The following is an 8875-nucleotide window of genomic DNA, read 5'->3' as shown; positions in this document are numbered from 1 at the left end:
GCAAAGACAGCCCTACTAGACCAATGCCAAGTATTCTTAAATATAACTTCATAAAAAATAAAAAAGAGAAAGACCATAATGGACCCAAAACTGGAAAACAGCCAAACATTAACCCATAAAGACCCAAAAATCCATCGTTGACCAAAACCATCTACTAATCTAAAATGTTTAATACCTGTTGATCCACTAATCCTATCAACACATGTAAATAATTGGTATAAAATGCAGTTTGTCATCTTTTAATGGTCATCAGATATGATCCATTTGGACGTTCAGAGGCTTCTTAGTAAATGTGAAAACACCGTCATATTCAACAACATTGATTCACTAGTAAAACCCATGGAGTTTGACAAATGAAAATGACAGTGGATGGAGAAAGTTGGTTTATGCTCAGTTAATGATATATTTTGTTGAAAAAGTCATTTTTTCCTTTTTTTTTGTTTTGTTATAATAACCTTTGAAATTTCCCTGTAAAAACTTTTCCTTCCTTTTGCTAATGTGAAAGTCAGACAAAATTCAGAAGATAACTTTGGCATCTTTCTGCATGTGTCATATAAAATAATTTATGTGTTAAAGGTGGGGTAAGAGATCTTGGAAAAACAGTTCGAGCAAGCTACATTTTGAAAATACATAATTCAAAAATCCAAACCCCTTTCTTCAGACATCACCCCAAAGCCATGCCTCCACAGTACTGGCATGCACAATGCTTGTTCCCGAGGGTTCACGAGCACTGCACAGCATCAACAGCCCCGGCCCCGGCCCCGGCCCCGGCCCCGGCCCTAGCGCCCTGGCTCCAGCTCCATGTCTACCTCAGTCAGTCTTCCCCAGCGTCTTGGTATGGCTTTTGATGGTTTGGTATGTACACAAATAGACTACTTGTGATGGAGCACAAGTTGTTCACCGTGAGGGAAGTGATTCAGGTGTGTAGTCAAGGAAAGACTAACGGATTTGTGATTCTTAGGTTATCACTCAGGTTTTACAAATTTGACGAAAAAGTGTTGACGAAAGTCATACGCAGCTTTAATTGAAATTTCAGCTGTATTTGCAATTTGAAAATTTTATATATATATATATATATATATATATATATATATATATAACAATTACAAAGTGATCACACTTTCAACACAGAAATAAGCAACTTAAAGTCTCTGATCCACTCCCTGACAGTTAACGCTCCATTTACATACCTCTGCTCTTCTCCAACTTCCTTCAGGCACTTGGGGTATTATTTTAAAGTGCAGTGATGATCTGGTTTTTATAATTTCGCCCTCATCTTCCTTTCCCTCAGTAAAACGGTGGATTATTGCCAGATTAAGGGAATGCCTTTTTCTTTATCCCTGGGTAAGCCTGCACAGCACGCAGCTCAAAGGTAATGAAGCACTCTGTGATCCAGGCCCGGATGAATCTAAAAATTCCCAGAGCACCACTGTATTTTAAAAGAAATGCGATTTTCCCCAGAGCCCCCTTCAAACCTCTGCCCTCGATTTGGAAACAGCATCTATATCCAGAAGAGTACCTGTTGCTTTCTTTAAAATGTTAATAAGTCTGTCTTTTATGTTGTTTTTATTGTATCTTGTAATGTTTTTTTTTTGTTTTTTTAATAATTTCAAACTTTTTACATGTCATACTTCATTGATGTTTTTAGTCATGTCTGGCTAGTTATGTCTTTCGTCTTTTTGTCATTTTTGTTCAATTAATCTTACAGTATCTCAAAAACTTTGGTTTAACATTAATAACTTCTTCCAGAGTCCATCTCTGTTTTAATTAAAAAGAATTAATCCACATATCATGTTGGTGCTACTTATATTTATTTGACAATTAATGACTCAGTAAAGACCTGTTTTGGGTCTTGACTCTTCACCCACTGTCACTTTTGTGGCAGTTCTCAAAGGATTTTTTTCTCACTGTTTAACCTTTCTTAAATGATTTATCATCATTTATTATATTATCCTCTGTATTTTGCTGAACATAAAACAAAGTGTCTCCATCCACTGCCATTTGTCAAACTCCATGGGTTTTACTGGTGAATCAATGTTGTAGAAGATTATGGTGTTTCCACGTTCACTACAGAACTTCTGAGCGCCCAAATGGATCATACTGTATTTGATGACCGTGAAAAGATGGCAAACTGCATTTTACTTGAATCATTTCCATGTATTGATAGGTTTTGTGGATCAACAGGTATTAAACATTTTAGATCAGTAGATGCTTTTGGTCGGTGGTGGCTGTTTGGGTCTTTGAGGGTTAACATGAAGCTGCAGTCTATTGATTTTTGTGGGACTTTCTTTTTCCTTTTGAGGATGTTCTTGCCTACATTCAAAGGATCCACAGCCTGGTTTTGACCCTCAAAATGTATGTTTTCACTGTGCGTACCAAATACTTGCATTACAGTGTAATTTCAGTACATCTTACTCTTAATCATAATCTTAATATCCAAGCCCACAGTGTGACGGTTAAAAGCCATTTAGGCCTATAATCAACATCAAGGAAAGGTAAACTTTACTGATGTTGATTAAGAAAAAAAGTGCAATTTTAACAATATTTTGCTTCAGTTTATTATTTACACTTGTGCATTACAACTTTGAGATCACCGTGGATCTACAAATACATTAACATTTAGTAACAGGCAGAATACTTACTTCCCTTAAGACATTTTAGGTTCCTATTTGTTCAGGTTACTCACATTTTTTGTTCAAGGAGCATTTTCATGTAATTTCACTTTTTTACACTAAAACAAATAGAAAATTTTAAAGTTGTCATTATTTATAGGTTATTGCGATAGAATGTTACTGGTCTGACCCATTTAAGATCATACTGGTCTGTATGTGGAACCTGAAATAGAATGATTCTAACATCTTTCCCTGTTGATGTCTTCCAGAGATAGGACCAAGTCAGTGTTTTGCTTGTCACAAGTAAGTCTCAAGTCTTTGTCCTCAAGTCCTGAATCAAGTCCTGAGTCAAGGCTGATGAGTTCCAATCAAGTCCCAAGTCAAGACTGTCAAGTACCAAGTCGAGTCCCAAGTCCTAAACTTTGAATTTCATGTCCTTTGGGTTTTTTTTTAACAGTAATAATATTACATTTAGATGGTGGATCATATACACTTTTTAAATAGGCATTTATTCATCAAAACATATTTGATAAAATAAGTGAACTGACAACATGTACAAAATGTACAAAAACAAAGTGCTGATTAGGGGTGGGAACTGATAGGATTAGGCCTGTAACGGTACACAAAATTTTCGGTTCGGTACGTTTTCGGTTTTTAAAGCCACGGTTCAGTTTTTTTCGGTTCGGTACGGGAAGAAAGAAAACCCCTCAAAATGTCTATTAATGCATTTATTAATTTTTTTAACATTTTCCCCCCCGTTTTTGGAGACAATAGAATATAGAAAAACAGGAATAATATAATTCTGCTGCTACAAATCAAATAGAAAATAAAATAAATTATTAATATTACTAAATGTATTTTAAACATTAGTATTGCACTTTTGCACTACCCTGAAAGGTAGTTTTGAACAAACAAGAAAAATCTAATCACAGTTCTGTCAGTTCACATTCTGCATAAAAATAACATAAAAATTCCACATGAAGTGCAACATTAACAAGGGGGTAAACTGGTAATCTGTTTAAACAGACTGAAGAGCAATACTTACAACAAAATGAACCAAATTATTTATATTAGGACAGAGAACAACCTGTTTAGGACACTGTGTGTATTTGTGTGTGCCTATCAAGGTTATTATCGTTAACGAAAACGAACGAAATGACGAAAACTAAAATTGAAAAAACATTTTCGTTAACTGAAATAAATAAAAACTCTAATTAAAAGAAAAAAACGATAACTAACTGAAACTGTATTGTGAGCTTACAAAACTAACTAAAACGTATAAAAATTATGGATACAATTCCCTTCGTTTTCGTCTCTGTCAATGTCGGATTGATATGAAATTAATTTATTTCACTTCAGCAGTTTGAGCTGGTGACACCATATGACACTTCACAGTCTGTCATGTCTGGTCATTTGTGGTTTCCAGTCGTCTTCTGGTCCCCACTCTACCTGGAACATACAGACTAAAGCTGGGACACAGCAGCACAGTCCTGTCTGGGGTTTACTGTAGTGATACATGGGTCGGGTTTTTTCTTTTGTTTTTTTTTGGCGTACCGTGTGTGTGCGCGTGAGTGACAGACAGAGCTGAGCTAAAGGACAGTCAGTGTTGAACTAGCATCCAGGTTAAAACTGGAGAGTTTATCACCATGAAAAGGCCTTCCAAGCCCTGAACTGCACAGTTTAGAAGAGGAGAAAAGAGGAGGAGGAAAACTAATCCAATTACAGAGGTATGGAACCTGTTAGAATGTTAAAAAACGTTTGATGTTACTAGCTACAGCTAGCTGAACTGAACTGAAGCAAAGTTGGCTAATAATGGAACTGCAGATGATTAAGAGATGAGATATCTGCTAAGGTGTGGTTTACTGATGAGGAACTGGGTTATATATGTTTATAAGTGGTTTGTATATGTTTCTGTCTGCTTTAACTGCTGGTTAGCTGATTTATAATAGGTTCCTATCTGGTTTAACTGCTGGTTAGCTGGTTTATATATGTTTCTGTCTGCTTTAACTGCTGGTTAGCTGATTTATAATAGGTTCCTATCTGGTTTAACTGCTGGTTAGCTGGTTTATAATATGTTCCTATCTGCTTTAACTGCTGGTTAGCTGGTTTATATATGTTTCTATCTGCTTTAACTGCTGGTTAGCTGGTTTATATATGTTTCTATCTGCTTTAACTGCTGGTTAGCTGGTTTATATATGTTTCTATCTGGTTTAACTGCTGGCTGCTTTGTGCATCTCCTCTCATGCTTTGCACATCTTCGCATTGTTTCACCTAAGTGACGTTGTGTATGGATTGCACCCCACCTCAACCTGCTATAGGGAATTTATACATTGTACGGTACATTGTGTCTCTGCTCAGTCCATGAGCCGCCCTAACCCGACCCCCAAATAAAGTGTCCAGGGTAACACATATCCACGCCTCACTAATTTCTTTGAATAGGATGATGAGGAAGATAAAATATATGAAATAACTAAAACTAATACTAAAACTAAACTAAACTAAACTAAACTAAAACTAAGCATTCAGAAAAAAACGATAACTAATAAAAACTAACAAACCTGCTCTAAAAACTAATTAAAACTAACTGAATAAGAGAAAAAAAAGTCAAAACTAATTAAAACTAAACTATAATTAAAAATCCAAAACTATTATAACCTTGGTGCCTATGTGCACGGGGGATTTTTTTTTTTTTTTGTCGGAGCCGGGGGTAGGGGGGCGCGCAGTTATATACCTGGGGGTGCGGTCCATAACTAACGTAATGAATGCTGTCGTGAAACGAAAGTGAAACTTTACGTACTTTCAGCGTTCTATTTATTCCTCTATTATACAGCGTGTGTGATAGAGAGACAGGCAGACAGTCAGACAGACAGCGCTAGTGTCAGTGTTTTAGAACTACCGTAGCTCATAGGGGCCAAACAACGTCCATCTTATTAACGTCTCTTTCCTCGTTGTTGTCTTTCACCTGAACCTGAACTGATCCAAACTGGACTGTAATGATGGTGGAGGGTCTTCAGTCTCTTCCTTCCAGGTTCACATCATATTTGTTGTTTTTTTTAACCTTATATCAGCTGCTATTTCATATTTCGGGTCAATGTGTGCTCCTTTATTAAGTCCGTGTCAAACTTGCGCAGATTTAAAGTTCCGCATCGAACGACGTCTTTCGTTCCTTTTTCTTTTTCTCATCGTACTGTGCCGTTTCGGTGCAGCTGTGTACCAAACCGAACAAGTATGTACCGAAACGGTTCGGTTCGGTACGTGTACTGTTACAGGCCTAGATAGGATTTTATCAGTATCAATGCCATTGTCAATTCTACTTACCAGTCCAATTCCTTGTCAATTCTCCTATCAATTCCTGAGTGTTTTTTCTTGAGTGGGAAAAAAACCATGGACCTGGTCTGTGATGTGCTCAGACAAGGTTCGTAAGGTCGGACCTGGTCGTGAAGCAATGTAGGGAAAACCAGAAAATGTCATTCTGGGAAATTAGTTAATCGTGAAGAAGAATTGATAATGCTGAAGGTGTACAGTTGGACTGCTGACAGGTCACACAAGCACACCGAGGCAGCGGGACACAGAGGTAGATTGTATCTCTCAGTGAGGGAGGTATGAAATGACTTGATTAGTACACTTTTTAAAAGACATACTTTTTAATCTTAAAGTTTTGGATAATGTATCAAGTCTTTGCAAGTTCTCAGGCTGAAGTCCGAATGAAGTCACAAGTCACTGGTGTTCAAGTCCAAGTCGAGTTGCAAGTCTTTTTACATTTTGTCAAGTCAGTTCAAAAGTAATCAAATTAATGACTTGAGTCTGACTCGAATCCAAGTCATGTGACTCAAGTCCACATCTCTGATGTCTTCAATGTAATTTTTGTTTGTCATAAATTCATCCCACGGCCTGATTGGACCCTTTGACAGGCTGGTTTTGGACCACAGGCCATACTGTATGTTTGACCCCTCTGAGTTAAAGGATCTTTTCAGATCCAGTAGGAAGCTCCACTGTGAACAGAATCATTTCTAACTCACTGGAATGACCCTTTTCCCCCTCAGTCCTGTCTGTCCATACTGTCCATTTTATCAGACATTTGAGTGTTGATTGCTAATTGTCGGCTTCTCAGCTTCACTTCATTTGCATTGCAAATATTGCCACAATTTCCAAACATTATTTTCATTAGCAAAGGTAGTTTGCTGTGGTGTCACTGAGGCGTGGGTAAGTAAAGTGCCCTATTCTCTAGTGCTACAACTTGTCTTCCATGTTGGCTTAAAGCTTAAGATTTAAAGTGTATTAAGTGGAAAGTACCTTTGGTATAGGGGCAACTTTCAGGTCGCTACAAGTTCAACCAAGCTCCATCATGCGATATTAGAGTTTAAAACCAGAGAAAGTCTTTGGCTATGGGACTTCATTTGTGTAAAGCCTCTTCATTAAGCACCCAATATGCAGGCGGTAGATAGGACAGGATTCCCTGGAATCCGAAGGCATGCAGTCAGCAGGCGACTGATGGAGCCGTCTGAGGTGAAGGGTTGGACAGATACAGGTCTGAAACACACAATAATGGAATTGCAGTGCAGCATCCATGAACTGAATGAAATGACTGGGTCCAAAAAGCATTGATGAGAAATGGTGACGTCAGACGTATGAATGAAGAGCCTGTGAAAACAGAGATAAAGGTAGGGGTTAAATTAGACTGCTTTTGAAGGCCAACTTATGGGTTGTTGATCACACAACTTGTTCAGAAAAGAGCTTGAAAAGATGATCTAGAATCTGGTTTATTGTGTGTTGACTGACCAAATCAAAGCCCCAAAAAAAGACTAGTCTTCACAGCAGTTGAGAGCTGAAACGACAAATCGATTAATCGACTCCAACCAATTAAACCCATTATTCCATTACAATTTTCCTGAATCGAAGCTTTGTTTCCTTAATTTTACTGCCACTAAACATCGGTTCCACTGTTGTGTTTCACATGGACGCTTTTTGAGACGCACATGATGCCACTATCAACACAAACAACTTTGAGCAGAGCTCAGAAGAGACAAGGACAAAAAGGCAGAAAATGTCTTTATGCCCACTTGTCATCATTGGAAACATCACTTACTCCTTTAAACTTAGAAGCTTTCACACAAACATTAAAGATATGTATTTTTTTCAATTATATATTAGTTCCAGCTTAAGTTGTTAGTAAGTTAGATACAAATGTGTTGAAGACTGCAGTGCACGTTTATAGATATCATTTGACTTTGTTGTTGTTTATATATATTTTTATATATACTTTTATGCTGTTGTTCTTTTTATTAAAGATATTTTATTTATATATATATCCTTTTACTTTTATACTTTTTGTGGTTGTTTCAGCTAGTTCTGGAATAAAGGACAAGTTGTTTGTAATTTTCAGACATGTTGTACATTTTTACTCTTTTTTCACTTATTCAAATAATCATGCAATCAAGTTGAAGAAAATAATTGATAAATTAATTGATGACAAAAATAGTCAATCGCTGCAGCTCAAATTGTAACAGGATGATCATTGGCTTAGCTCAATGCTTGCAACTATTGTTGTACATATAGATGATGTGCACTGATGATGGCTCAGGTATAAGCCCACTGAAATCTCTCAGTCTGTCAGAGCCTTTGTGTTAACACTGTGATCTTTCATCAGACTTTGACTGTATTTCATTATGAGTGAAATGACGCAAAATCAAGCAAAATTTAATGCCTTACTTTGAATTCTTTAATTACAATTCCTTCACTACTGTCAAAAGAATCAAGCCAAGAGAAGTTAATTTCAACTGCTTCAAAAGCAACGTATCATGATATTTTTGTAGAGGTCTGAGTCTGCTGCAGACACTACCTTATTTCAGTAAACTAGAAAGAGAGACGTTGCATTAAAGGGAACAAACAATGTAGCAAGAAAAAATGACTTTCACTCACATGGTTTGGAGTGCATTAATAGCCCATGATCATTTCTAATCTTTGTCTGTAGTTTTTTTTTTCTCTCTGGGATCATTAAATGCACTGGACGGTACACCTCATAACTTTTTAGTCTTTGAGTCTTTTATGGTAAGAGCATACTTTAATGCCTCTCTTGAAATAAGCTTGATTGTTTTTCATGATGTTTTTGTCTTACTGACAGCCACTTTGTCCCAAGTTTAAGTTCTTATATAGTGCTTCTGTTCTTTCACTGATGTGTATACATATAACTCAGTGGCTGAAGGAGCAGAGGAAAAGCACTTTGAACAAGTCTTTAACCATATTAATATAGTTAATATAGTCTT

The sequence above is a fragment of the Sphaeramia orbicularis genome, chromosome 14 (genome assembly GCF_902148855.1).
Source record: "Sphaeramia orbicularis chromosome 14, fSphaOr1.1, whole genome shotgun sequence".
Classification (NCBI taxonomy): domain Eukaryota; kingdom Metazoa; phylum Chordata; class Actinopteri; order Kurtiformes; family Apogonidae; genus Sphaeramia; species Sphaeramia orbicularis.
Note: the sequence above shows the minus strand (reverse complement) of the source record.